The following is a 13,747-nucleotide window of genomic DNA, read 5'->3' on the forward strand; positions in this document are numbered from 1 at the left end:
AAAATAAATATAAATAAAAGAAATCAAGCCTGAACACTCTCCACAACGCAGAATGACTAAACTAATACTGTCGTACCTTGAAAATATCAAGAGAAGACTTGACTCACTAGAGGAGACAAGAATGCTTGGTAAGGTAGAAGGAAACGAGGGAGGTGGCATTCTAGATGGATAGATCCAGTCAGAGAAGCCATGGCTCTGAGTCTGCTAGACCTGAATAGTTTTGCTGATGAGAGGGAGACCGGGAGGACTCTCGCTGATAGGGTCGCCCTAAGTTGAAGCCCACAGGATACAAGAACTTTAAATTGTATGCAGTATGCTTAGGCAGCCACCGAACTGGAGTACAAAGGGAGCATTCTGCATTGTCGAATTAAAGCAGTTTGGCACCATTTGCACTGCCATGGCTTTACAAGGCAGTTCGCTTTCTCTGTGGAAGAGTGCTGGTGCTTCACCAAACTACAAATCCCAGAATTCCATAGTATTGAGCCATAGCAGTTCATATGACATCAAACTGCCTTCATTCTACCCTCAAAGACGGATGTAACCGTCTAAGGGAATTTATGGAGAGGCAGAATGACAAGCTTCTTTTCCTGAGCTTCATGGGGCTATTCCGAGATAAAAAGTTATGTAAACCAGAAACAATGCCTGTTTCCTTGCACGTTGGATGCAACCAGTGCATTCATTTCGGTGCGGATGAAGGGTAGAAGTTCAACTACGTGAAAAGAGAGTAAATTGCCTCCCAAATAAAGATTATTTCCTGCCCCACATGAAACTTCCCTTCACTCTCCAAATTTCTTGCAGTTGCAGAGAGTGAAAAATTGGACTCTGCTCTCCTCTAAAACCCTTCTATCCGCCACGTCCACCTTTTCTTGGTAAGTTTGCCCCTTCTGACAATGCTTAACATCTATCCCTAAATGCTCTGCTGAAGTTTATAAGTTAGTACAAGTCTAGGAGGTTCAGGACTGAAATAAAAGTCGTTTAAAGATCCAGGATTCTAATGTGAGGTAATGCCTTGATGTCGCCCCCACCTCCTCCACATTATATTACTCACACAACTTCGAAGCTTTAGCTATTGCAATGGCAGAGGAGATAAAGTAATAGCATAATTATGGAGGGTTGCTGTGAGTTTTACGGGCTGTATGGCCATGTTCCAGATGTTGGGAATCACCCTGGACTACTCAAGTCTAAATGTAGTCAGATAGATGATAGAGTTAGATTGAGGGAATCCTTTCCCGTTTCCAAAGCATGCCTAGATAGGCTTTACTGTGTTTCACTCTATCCTGTTTACGTCACATCCCTTACTTTGAAGTTAGTAGAAGTGTGAATCTCCAGGGACACTAACTTTTCATTGGTCAGAATGTCTTTTATGGCCCCAATAAACTGGACCATGAGGTTGGAACCATTTTGGTTCTCTCTTCTCCTTTTGTTCTTCTAGCTAACAAGCAGCATCTTGCCGTCTCTCCTGACAACTATTTAGATGTTTGTTATTTTTCCTTTCTTATTTTCTCCTTAGAAACCAGTCTAGAGTAGACTAGACAGCTCCCAAGCCTTTCTATCTACAATGGAGTTCTTTTTACCTGAATAAATACTTTTTGAACTTTTACTGAGACTCTGCAATGGATTGCCATCCTAAGCTGAAAGGCTTCTTTTTGCTCGCCTGTGTAAGTAACTGTTGCCTTTGAAAGCTTTTGCTTTGGCTACTCTGCTGCATTTTGGTGGAATCTCCCCCAGAGAGGGTTAAATTGAGTCTAACCGTTCAGAGGTTACCACAACACCAGAAGCATTATGGATACCATACCTCACAACCTCTGAGGATGCCTGCCATATATGTGGGCAAAACGTCAGGAGAGAATACTTCTGGAACATGGCCACACAACCCGAAAGACATACAACAACCCTACCATCAAATCCATGGACAATCCTAATGTTAGTTTTTTATTAATATATCTTTACTCTTCAGGATCTTGTCTTGTTTCTTCACAGCTCCCCTTCCAAGTCTTGATCTTCTTCTGATTTCTTAACTGCACTCTCCATTCCGATTCATGAAGGAGCCAAGGTAGGGAAAAGCTTAAACTATGTTTCAGTGTCTTCTTCATTTACTTTAAAGTCAAGTATCTGTGGTCATTATTTCTATATTCTGGATGTTCTATTGTAAAATTTATTATTTATTTATTTACAACATTTATATTGCACCCTTCTCACCTGAAGGGACTCAGGGCGGTGTACACAATTGGCAAAACTTCGATGCCTACACATAGTTAAAACAAAGCAATGAATAAAATCCAATTACAACACTTAAAACAATATAAAAATATAAAATGTTCATCCAATATCCTCGTACTGTGGCCGTAGCCATGTTTTCAGGGCTTTTCTAAAACTCAGAAGGGTTGGGGCTTGCCGTATATCTCTGGGGAGGGTGTTCCACAGCCTAGAGGCCATGACTAAGAGGGCCCTGTCCCTCGTTCCCCCCAGACGTGCTTGTGAGGCAGGCGGGACCGAGAGCAGGGCCTCACCAGATGACCTTAGGGATCTTCCTGGCTCATAGGAGGAGATATGTTCAGACAAGTAGATTGTTTAGGGCTTTATAGGTCAAAACCAGCACTTTGAATTGGGCTCGGTAGCATATTGGCACCCAGTGGAGCTGGCTTAGTAGGGGGGTGATACGCGCGCTGTATGCCGCCCCAGTTATTAATCTGGCTGCTGCTCGTTGTACTAGTTGAAGCTTCCGGGCCATCTTCAAAGGCAACCCCACATAGAGAGTGTTGCAGTAATCCAAACGGGATGTTACCAAAGTGTGGACCACCATGGCCAAGTCAGACTTCCCAAGGAAAGTGCGCAGCTGGCGCACAAGTCTGAGTTGTGCGAAGGCTCCCCTGGCCACCACCGAGACCTGGGGTTCCAGGCTCAGTGATGAGTCTTCAGGGGGAGTGTGACCCCATCCAACACAGGCTGTAACCCTATTCCCTGTTCGGCCCTACGACTGACCAGGAGGACCTCTGTCTTGTCTGGATTCAGTTTCAATTCATTCGCCCTCATCCAGTCTGACACAGCGGCCAGACACCGGTTCAGGACCTGAACAGCCTCCTTAGTGACAGGTGGAAAGGAGTGACAGAGCTGGACATCATCTACGTACAGATGACACCACACCCCGTACACCAGATGATCTCTCCCAGCGGCTTCATGTATATGTTGAACAACACAGGGGACAGTACTGAACCCTGCGGGACCCCACAAATCAATGGTTGTGGGGCCGAGCAAGTGTCCCCCAGTGACACCATCTGGGAACAACCCTCCAGGAAGGACCGGAGCCACTGCAGAACAGTACCTCCGAGCCCCATCCTGGCAAGGCGTCCCAGAAGGATACCATGATCGACGGTATCGAAGACAGCTGAGAGGTCCAGCAGAACCAGCAGGGACACACTCCACCTGTCCAGTTCCTGGCGTAGATCATTGACTAAGGCGGCCAAGGCTGTCTCAGTACCATGCCCTGGCCTGAAGCCAGACTGCACCGGATATAGAAAATCAGTATCATCCAAGAATGCCTGGAGTTGTGCGGCCACCACATGTTCCACGACCTTGCCCAGAAAGGCGAGATTGGAAATAGGCCGATAGTTATCCAATTGAGTGGGGTCCAGTGATGGCTTTTTCAACAGCGGTTTGATTACAGCCAATTTAAGGCTCGCTGGAAATATGCCTTCCCAAAGGGAGGCATTCACCACCACCTTCACCCACTCGGCCAATCCCCCTCTGGCTTCTCTCGCCAGCCAGGATGGGCAGGGGTCTAAGATGCATGTGGTAGCCCTCACCTCTCCAAGCACCTTGTCCATATCCTCAGGCTGAACCAATGGAAAAGAATCCATCAAAATAGGACAAGCATGTGCTTGTGCTACATCCTCAGAAACTGCCGTTAATATGGTGTCAAAGCCGGAACGGATCAGAGCGACTTTGTCCGCAAAGAACCGAGCAAATGCTTCACAGCAGGCTGCTGAGGGATCCCGTCTTGAGGGGCGGGATATAACAAACCTCTGACAACTCATAACAGCTCTGCTGGATGGTTCTTTGCGGACGCAATATTAGCTTTGCAGCATCTATTGCTGTGGCATATGCCCTAAGGTGGGAACACAGCCGTGTTCGGTTTGGCTCACTCAGCTCCGAACGCCACACGCCCTCTAGTCCCTTCTTCTTTCACTTCATCGCTGCCAGCTCCTCAGTGAACCAAGGAGATGGTTTAGCTCGGGTACTCGAGAGGGGATGTTCCAGAGCGATCGTGTCTATTGCCCTAGCCACCTCTTTGTTCCAGAGGGCGACCAGAGCACCGACAGGGTCACCAGCCGAGGTGGCGGGAAACTCCCCAAGAGCCATCAGGAATCCCTCTGGATCTATAAGCCTCCTGGGGCGGACCATCTTAATCAGTTCTCCACCCCTGCGGAGGTTTGGGGGGGGGGGGCGCAGTAAGTCTAAACCTGATCAGGTAATGGACAGTTCATGGCAACGGAGTGATGGTAAGCTCCTCCACACCACCACCTTCCTCCCATCCCTGACAGAAAACCAAGTCAAGTGTGTGCCCCGCTCTGTGGGTAGGGCCCGATACTAATTGGGACAGCCCCACGGTTGCCATGGTGGTCATGAAAATCTGAGCCGCGCCAGAGGGGGTGGCTTTGGCATGGACATTGAAGTCCCCCAGCACAATAAGCCGTTGGGACTCCAAAGCCAGGCCCGAGACCACCCCAACTAACTCAGGTAGGGAGACTGTAGTGCAGCTGGGTGGTCGGTACACTAGCAGAATCCCTAAACTGTCCCAGCCCCCTACCCTCAGATGAGCGCACTCAAACAAGGTAGACTGTGGGATGGGGCACCTGGTCAGGGGGATGGACTCCTTTTAGACCACTGCAACCACTCCTCCCCTCCCTCCAGATCTTGGTTGGTGCTGTACAGTATACCCTGGTGGACAAAGCTGGGTAACATTAACCCCCCCCAGCCTCATCCAACCAGGTCTCCACTATGCACGCCAGGTCTGCCTGCTCCTCCAGGATGAGGTCCTGGATGATTGCAACTTTACCGTTGACAGACCTGGCATTCAGCACCACCACCTTCAGATTCCGATCTGGGCATCCAAATTTACTATGTCAAATCTACAAGAACTCTATTTCTCACCCTAGGCCGAATTAAATTATGCCTCCATTTCCTGTATCTCCCCTCCCCCTGGATAACTTCGATGGGGGCCCCCCCGGCTGCTTTGCACCCCTTTCCTTGACTTTCTTCAGGAATCCTTTCAAGTCCTTGTTATTTTCTGCTAGTAGTATGATGTCATCTGCATATATCAAATGGTTGATGTTTCTTCCCCCAAGTTTCAGGCCTCCTTCCTCTTATTCTGCTTTAGATATAATATTTAGGTATAATATTCTGAGTCCAATGGGGTTTATTGCTAGCTAAACAGGGACATATAAAAGGGTATTGGGGTGCACCTTGAACCACCATGCTATGGAATAATGGGAATAATGAGAGTTGTAGTTTTACAATGTCTTTAGCTCTGTCTGCTAAAGAGTGCTGGTGCTTCAGAAAACTGCAAACCCCAGGATTCCATAGCATTGAGTCATGGTAGTTAAATTGGGGTTGAATTGCAAAAGTAGATGAGGCATGGGCAAATTTCAATCCTCCGGGTGTTTTGGACTTCAACTCCCACAATTCCTAACAGCCTACCAGCTGTTAGGAATTGTGGGACTTGAAGTCCAAAACACCTGGAGGGCCAAAGTTTGCCCATGCCTGGAATAAATGCATCCTAGATGATGTTATTATGATCATGTTTGCATACACGTATTGGACAGGTTCTTTGCACATATGCACACCCAGCCTAATGCTTCTATCTATATAGATAAATGTATCTCCCAATTGTGTGTGTGGCATATCTTTACAGGTACCTACTTAAGTAAATGTAAAATTGGATTTGGGAAGTATAGCTGTGTCGATTTTTGTACACAGAGAAGTCAGTACAGTATTATTTTTGGTATCACACAAGACAAGATATCAGAAATCGATAACCAGAGAAGCCAGCATACAATTGAGTGCTTTTTAATAGATGAAAGCAGCGATTCTAAAGCGCTCTATATTTCCAGCTGATGCCGGGGAGATACTGGGGCGGGGGATAAGCAGAGGGTTTGGGGGTTGACTCTGAAGATAGCTAACAGGATAGGGACTTTCAGAGAAAGAGAGAAACAACATTTCAGCTTCCTTTCCTTCCAAACCTGGGCGTTCAGGGCAAAGATGGGGAACATCTCGCCCCCTCACCATTACAACACCAGTCATCCACTACCACTGACCATCTTGGCAAAGAGCTATTGGAGTTGGAGGTTAAGGGCGACATGATCCCCCACCCCAGGTTTAAGTTCCTAGGGGCTTCTTCCTATAGGTCCCATCAAGGTGTTTTCCCTCTTAAATTTACACACACCTCTTGTAGACTTCAGTGACCAGCTCAATACTGACCTTGACATGTTTTACTGAAATTGGTTAAAGCTGGAGCTAAGTGGAACTTAGTTCCTTGGACTAACAATACGTCTTCCTCTGATCAAACCAATTAATCTCAAAGGTGTCCCACAACGATATTGTGGGGGAGAAGGGAGTGTGAAGGCTTTGTGTTTCAGATATTAAATTCTCTTTTCTGGAGTCATGCCAGTCACAATTACTTTAGCCTCCGGATTCACAAATCACTTAAATATGGGGAAATTCTAGTAGTTTTTGGAAGCAGATCCCCCAGGGACAAGAACTTCAAAAGTTCTTCTTTACACAATGGATAATGATTCATAGATATGGAATTCGCTGTTGCAAGGATGTGGCCACTGGCTTAAATTAGCTTTAAAGAGAGATTAGCCACATTCATGGAGCAGGGCTCTGTTAAAATTCCTGAGCCATAATAGCTTAGCAAAGGAGCTTGGAAAAGTTACCTTTTGGACTTCATCTCCCAGAATCCCCCAGACAGATTTCCCCTGAATCTCAGTTCTAGAAACAGGAGCAGATGGGAGTAGGACTATTTTTTTTCCTGAACAATTTGACTACTGATGGCAGACCTTTGGCCAATTCCTCGTATGTATGTATGTATGTATGTATGTATGTATGTATGTATGTATGTATGTATGATATAGATAGATAGATAGATAGATAGATAGATAGATAGATAGATAGATAGATAGATAGATAGATAGATAATAGGCATTTAAACCTCAGAATTCCCTAGACCTTAGTTCAGGTTGTTTTCTGCCTAACAACTATAGCGTGACAGAGATCAGACTGTGAAACTGGTAAGCAGGCAAATTACAGCAGGGCTGGGGTAGTGAGACAAAGAAGAGGGACATTTATGAATGAGAGCCTCTGCTTTTCAATAGTTAGATACTGGATTAAGATTTGGGAGATTTGAGCATCTACTGCTGTCCTTCCTCCATGGAACTCACTGGGTGACCTTAAACTGGTCACTTTCTCTCAGCCTGGCCTACCTCAAAGGTTTTTGTGAGGATGAAGTGAGAAAAGAGTTTGACAAGGATCCTGGGAAAACAGGAAAAATGCTAAATGCAAGACAGGTCTTCATCCTGCACAGATTTACAGATTACAAAATGCATAGCAGAAGACCAATCAGAATTTTGATAATGAGAAAACAGAAAGAGGTGTAGCATCTGAGCTTCTAGAAAACTGGGCACTCCTTTATATTGCAAAGCCTATCATTGTCCAGAAGTTGGATTATAAATTCTAGAATCCCTTATCTACCAAGGTCACACAAACTGGGGGATCCCAGTGGTTGTAGTTCAGAAAAAAGTAACTTTTCCAAACAGTGATGCTGAATAGCAAGTCTGTCTTCTATGTGGGGAAGGAGTAAACTGCCATAATCACATGCTAGTCAGGGAAGGGCTCTGTAGTTTATTAAGAGTAATTACTAAATCCATCCAGATGAAAGTCTTGATGCTGTTGTTCCTCTGGTGATGTTTTCTTTCTTTGGATGGCAGCTAAGTTAGGACATTTCCTTTCTGAATGGGTTACGCCCTTCCTTAGCAACTTCTTCCCAAGCCTGGTTGTCACGCAAGAGCCAAGAGCAGAGGTGGGAAACCATTGTCTTGCCTTGACTGACATTTGGAGCAGAGTCTCCATTTCATTGCCAGTTTGGAAGTGGCAGAAGCAGCTGCATTTCTCTGATGTCCATGCTCATTGTTCAAGATGGTTGTCTTTGAGATGACACCTATAAAATTCGAAAACAAAACTAATTTAATTAGATTCTTTTGGATTAACTATTTATTCATATCCAGCGCAATCCAGGAGTTCATTTTATTAGTCAGGGTTTTCAAAGCATTTCATCCTGAATCTTCTGGGAGTGAGCTTTATTGAACTCAGTTGAACTGAATTCTGCTAGATCTGAATAGCTCTCCTACTTCACGAGGTATGCTCTCTCTTTGCTCAGGGAAAAGCAAATCATAAGCAAACAAAAAAAACCCACACATATTTCTGAAGGCCACTGAGGACAGCCCCACTACTATAATCTGGTATCTTCTTTCAGGTCACTACAACAGCTTTCGTAATGCCTACAGACACAGCTTTATCCAAACATGGCAGTTTGTGTATTGAACTGGAGTTTAATGTTTTAAACATCTTTTCAGAGTGTACCTTTTAATGCCAGTCATAGTTTTATGTGTTATTAATACTGGCTTTTAATAATCTTTAATCTGTAATCTTTTAAATGCATAAACTGTCTTGCATCACAATCAAAGAAGAAACAGGGTGGCAATAACAAAGAGGAGAGATGTAGCAAAAGCAGTCAAGGGGATGCAGTGCAAACTCTGACAGAATAATATCAGTAAGACTTCAGGAAAAGCCTGTGATCTAAGTTAATGTTCCTACTTCAGAAGCAAATGGGGAAAATATAAAAAAGATTATGCACAGGTGTCCAAGAGGAAATTAACAACTACACTCCAAAACACAGCATGTTGATAATCACAGGCAATTGGAATGAATACCTAGGAAACAGAGCAGAATCAAGCACTGCTAGGACAATCTGGCCTAGGATCAAAAAAGCATGGGAATGGGTGATTGAATTTTGTGAGGTTAACATGGCCTTAGGCATCTGCCACAAAGTGAAGGCATCTGATTGTGGCATCTGCCACAAAGCTAGAGTGAAGGTTCAACTGTGCAGAATTATGATCACTAACTGTATATTATTGAAAAATAACTGTACCCCGTCTCTGGGCACATATCCATTTGACAAATGTGAATGTCCATGAATATGCGGAGACCACTCTTTGAAAACCACTAGTCAAGAAAAGCATGACCTTGTTAGAAGTCAACTCTTTGAACAAGTGATATTCACAAGCATTCCTGTAATGGCAAACAGGTTAAACTGAAGAACCATGTCTTTGAACTGCCAAAGACAAAGATATGCCACTACAAAATATATTTGGCTAGCAGAGGATGGTTGTTTCTTTAAATTGTACTTGCAGTTGTAGTTGCCCAAAACATATACACTCCCTTTAACAACTTTTTAGTTTAAAGTATGCACTCAGAGATATAAAAAAAAGTCTTATTTGAAAAATAATATATCTTGTTTAGTTCACCATACAGGCACATTTCTTATTGAAGTTTAGTTATAGATAGGATGTAGCTTCTCTGTGTTGAGTACACAGGGTATCATTCTTAATCTATAGTTCATGGTCTTTAAGTATACTTGTACTCACTGAAGTCAATAAGCATATTTCTATATTGAAGTCCAAAGAGCAACATGCCTACATTCACCTTCACTGAGGACTGGACACATACACCTGCTTTCATTGAAGACCAAGCACATACTGAATACAAAATGGAGTCCTGAGTCTGAACATGCTCAGTACAATTACATGTCTATAGTTCCTCCCACACCAAAGAGGTACAGTCACACTGGCAAATCAACTTACACATAGAATACAAGTTAGTAAATATATACATTAACAAATAAATAGTGAGAGGCTTGGGAGGTTGCTCTTTCCAACAATCATAGTTTTCTTAGCCAGATTTTCTCAAAACAGGTTTGCTGTTGCCTTCCTCTAAGGCTGTGAACGTTTCCATGGATGATCAGGAATTTGTATCCTATTGGTGAGGCACCCTAGTCCAATTCACAACATCATATAGCTTCTCCCTGCTTCAAACTGGATCTCTCTATCTGGCAATATGTCACTCAGATGGATTGAGGGTCAATTTCAGCTGATATTCCACTGATATAGTATCCCTGCTTGGATTTGTGGATATAATAGAAGAGATTACAGTCACAGAAGAGAACAATTCCATCCTAAAACCAACCAGCCGAGTGACACAAGCATGCAAGATATCGGAATTTGGCTATTTGCCCAACAGTTGGTTTGAAAAAGCCATAACAGCCTTGCCAAAATAGATCATTATATATAGGGTGTCCTTTTCTGTCTATCATCTAGTTAAACACACATCCTTTAATAGGAAATAGAAGCTATGATGATTATTTCAAATATAATTCAATACATTTCTGTTGAAGAATAAATGTCATAATAATGGTTTAAATAGAGTTATGAATTCCGACAAATTACAATTTTATGCAAGGAGTTCAAATAATCACTCCTGCACAGTAATGTATTGTCAAAGTACAGAGTTGCAAATCATATTTGTAATTTAACTGCACTTCCCTACAATTCGATTTTTTTCTTCCTGTCAAGTGTGTAGACTTTTTTGGGGTGGGGGGAACAACACACAAATCATCATCATCATCATCATCATCTTGAGCTGATGTAGTGTAGTAGTTTGAATGTTGGACTATATGGGTGTCTAAGAAGGTTCATAGGAAAGTAAGGGTGTATCACTCCTATAGCATTAGTGGACTTTAATAACAGTTTAATTGCCATGGCCCAATGCTATGGGATCCTGGGATGTACCAGCACTTTGACAGACAGAGCTAAACACATTGTACAACTCCAGTTCCCATGATCCCATAGCATTGAGCCATGGCAATTAAAGTGGTGTCCTACCGCATTAGGTCTGCAGTGTAGATACAACCAAACTCTGTTTGAACTCAATTGGGGAGTGTCGCCTGCGAGGAAGTCCCGCCTCCCAGTGGCCCCTCCCCCCCTCCCTCCCTCCCCTCCTCCCTCCCTCCCTCCCCTACCTTTGATCTGGCCTCCTTTCCAGAGTAACCTTTCTGAAGGTCAGTTGGAGGGAATGGGAGCTCTCATTTCTCCCCCTTTCCAAAGATTTTGCTATTTAGACAGCTATTGCTACTCAATATTACCTTACAGGATAATGGCGAGAGCCCGCCTAGGCACTGAACCTGTTATTCACGAATGAGCAGCGTCTGTCCAATACGATTCTCGTCTCTTTAGCCTTGTTTGGAAAGAAAGCGATCAATAAGGAAGAGGAAGGAAGGCTTGGGGAGGGGAAATGACTCTCCATCAAAGTGGAAGCATCAGGGGCTTGAAGAAAGAAGTTTCATACAGGACAGGTGTGTCAGTTCATAGACCTCGGGGAAATTATTTTTCTGCATTACAAATCCCCCAATCCACGGGTTTAGCTGGCTTTGCAATTGAAAACAGACAGAGACTGCATCTTCACTATAGAATTAATGCAGCTTGATACCACCTTAACTGCTATGCAATCCTGGGAGTTGTAGTTTGATGAGGCACTACTAGAACTCTTCGGCAGAGAAGGGTAAAGACTTTGTAAAACTACAGCTCCCAGAATTCATTAGTATTCGGCCATGGCAATTAAAGTGGTGCCAACTGCTGTAGGCTGTAGTCACACAACAGAATTATAGCAAATTGACGCTGCATTAACTGCCATGGCTCAATGCTATGGGATTCTATGTTGGAAATGGCAACCTCCCAAGCCTCTCATATTGGTTTGTTGATATATATATTTGCTAATCTGTATTCTATGTGTATGTTGATTTGTTGATTTGGTGTGGAAGGGATTATAGATATGTGATTATACTGAGCATGTTCAGACTCAGGACTCCATTTTGTGTTCAGTTGTGTCCAGACCTCAGTGGAGGTGGATGCATGTATGTTTATGAACTTCAGTGAGTTCAACTATACTTAAAGATTATGGACTATTGATTAAAAATGATACCCTGTGTACTCAACACAGAGAGAAGCTCCATCCTGTCTGTAACTGAACTTTAATAAGGAATGTGCCTGCATGGCGAATTAATACAAGATGTTTATGAGTAAACAAGATATACTACTTTTCTTGTTTACTTGTTTTTATCTCTGACTGCACATTTTAAACTAAGAGGTTTCAAGGGAGTGTATATCTTTTGGGCAATTACAAGGGCAACTGCAATTTCAATTTCAAAGAAACAACCGTCCCCTGCTAACCAAATATACATTTTTAGTGGCATGTCTTTGTCCTTGGCAGTCCAAAGACATGGTTCTTCAGTTTAACAGCTGAGTTACCTGTGTGCCATTACATGAATGCTTGTGAATATCACTTGTTTAAAGAGTTGACTTCTAAAAAGGTCATGCTTTTCTTGCCTAGTGGTTTCTAAAAGGTGGTCTCCACCTTTTGTTCATGGAGATTCACATTTGCCAAATTGATATGACACCATTTTTCCTTTTCAACATTGCCATTTATTTCCAAAAGGACATGCCCCCAGAGAGTGGGTGCAGTTATTTTCCAAAATATTAGGATTAGTAATTTGGGGAGAGGATTACCCTTCTCTGTGATTACCCTTCTCTGGTGCTCCTAACAAAGTACAAACCCTAAGATTCCATAGGATGCAGCTATGGCAGCTGAAGTGGTGTCAAACTGCTATAATTCTGCAGTGTGGCTGGTCTCGTCGCAGTTTGATCCCACTTGAACTGCAGTGGCTGCACCTTATGAAGCCCTGGGTTTGCAATTTTGGGGTGTGGAGACTTCAAAGTTCGCTTTCCCAAATACTATCTCATACAAAGACAAAATGCGAGCCCGTTGTAGAATTAATAGTTTGAAATTGACCCCACTTTTAGTGCCATGGCTCAATGTTAAATAATCCTGGGAGTTGGAGTTTTACAAGGTCCTTGGCTTTTTGTACAAAATACTCCCAGGATTGCAGTTAAAGTGGCTCAAATTGCATAACTTTTACAGTGTAAACGCACTCTACAGTTTATTTATTTATTTATTTACAGCATTTATATTTCGTCCTTCTCACCCCGAAGGGGACTCAGGGCGGATCACATTACACATATAGGCAAACATTCAATGCCTTTTAACATAGAACAAAGACAAACAAACATAGGCTCCGAGCGGCCGCGAACTCAAGACCTCCTGGTCAGAGTGATTCATTGCAGTTAATTGTAGCTGGCTTGCTCTCCCGCCTGCGCCACAGCCCGGGCTCAATGTTCTATGCACACTGAACTCTCTGGGGCTTTCGTGCAAGTACATGTAAAATGCCCGTGAATTGTGCCTGCAGATGAATTGTGCCTACTATATCCAACGCGAATCGGACTCTTACTCGAAAGCAGTCCCACCTGAAGACACACAGATATATACAAGACATGATTTGATTCAATAAATAATATAATCTCATTGCATTTGACCCGAAGATTCAGATCTAGAACTCATCCCAGTGCAAACATCTGGATACTTGTGTAGCAATATCAAGAGGCAGAATCCAGGTCCTTTTCAGACTGCCATCCTAAATAGCCTCACTTCGGGATATAAAACCCGTGAAAGTCTATGGAGTTAATGTGTTGTCGAAGGCTCCTCGATGGGAATAAACAAGGCTCAAATTCCCACCGACTTTGAC

General features: G+C 43.4%; 1 protein-coding gene and 2 long non-coding RNA genes across 5 annotated transcripts in view; 1 reads left to right on the forward strand and 2 right to left on the reverse strand.

The window, feature by feature from the left end:
- Positions 1-13,747, reverse strand: part of camkmt (calmodulin-lysine N-methyltransferase) — a 796,752-nt gene that overhangs the window by 230,904 nt on the left and 552,101 nt on the right. The gene's annotated exons all lie outside the window — the stretch shown is intronic.
- LOC103279989 (uncharacterized) overlaps positions 1-13,747 on the forward strand; it is a 45,098-nt gene that overhangs the window by 15,582 nt on the left and 15,769 nt on the right. For all 3 annotated transcript variants that reach the window (XR_010003151.1, XR_010003150.1, XR_010003149.1), the window contains exon 2: positions 1,981-2,053. This is a non-coding gene — a long non-coding RNA (uncharacterized LOC103279989). The remainder of the gene's footprint in view (positions 1-1,980; positions 2,054-13,747) is intronic.
- LOC134296418 (uncharacterized) lies at positions 7,880-11,401 on the reverse strand. The gene is made up of 2 exons (XR_010003153.1): positions 11,255-11,401; positions 7,880-8,215 (listed from the first exon to the last, which is right to left on the reverse strand). It is a non-coding gene; the product is annotated as an uncharacterized LOC134296418 (long non-coding RNA).

Source organism: Anolis carolinensis, chromosome 1 (assembly GCF_035594765.1).
Source record: "Anolis carolinensis isolate JA03-04 chromosome 1, rAnoCar3.1.pri, whole genome shotgun sequence".
Classification (NCBI taxonomy): domain Eukaryota; kingdom Metazoa; phylum Chordata; class Lepidosauria; order Squamata; family Dactyloidae; genus Anolis; species Anolis carolinensis.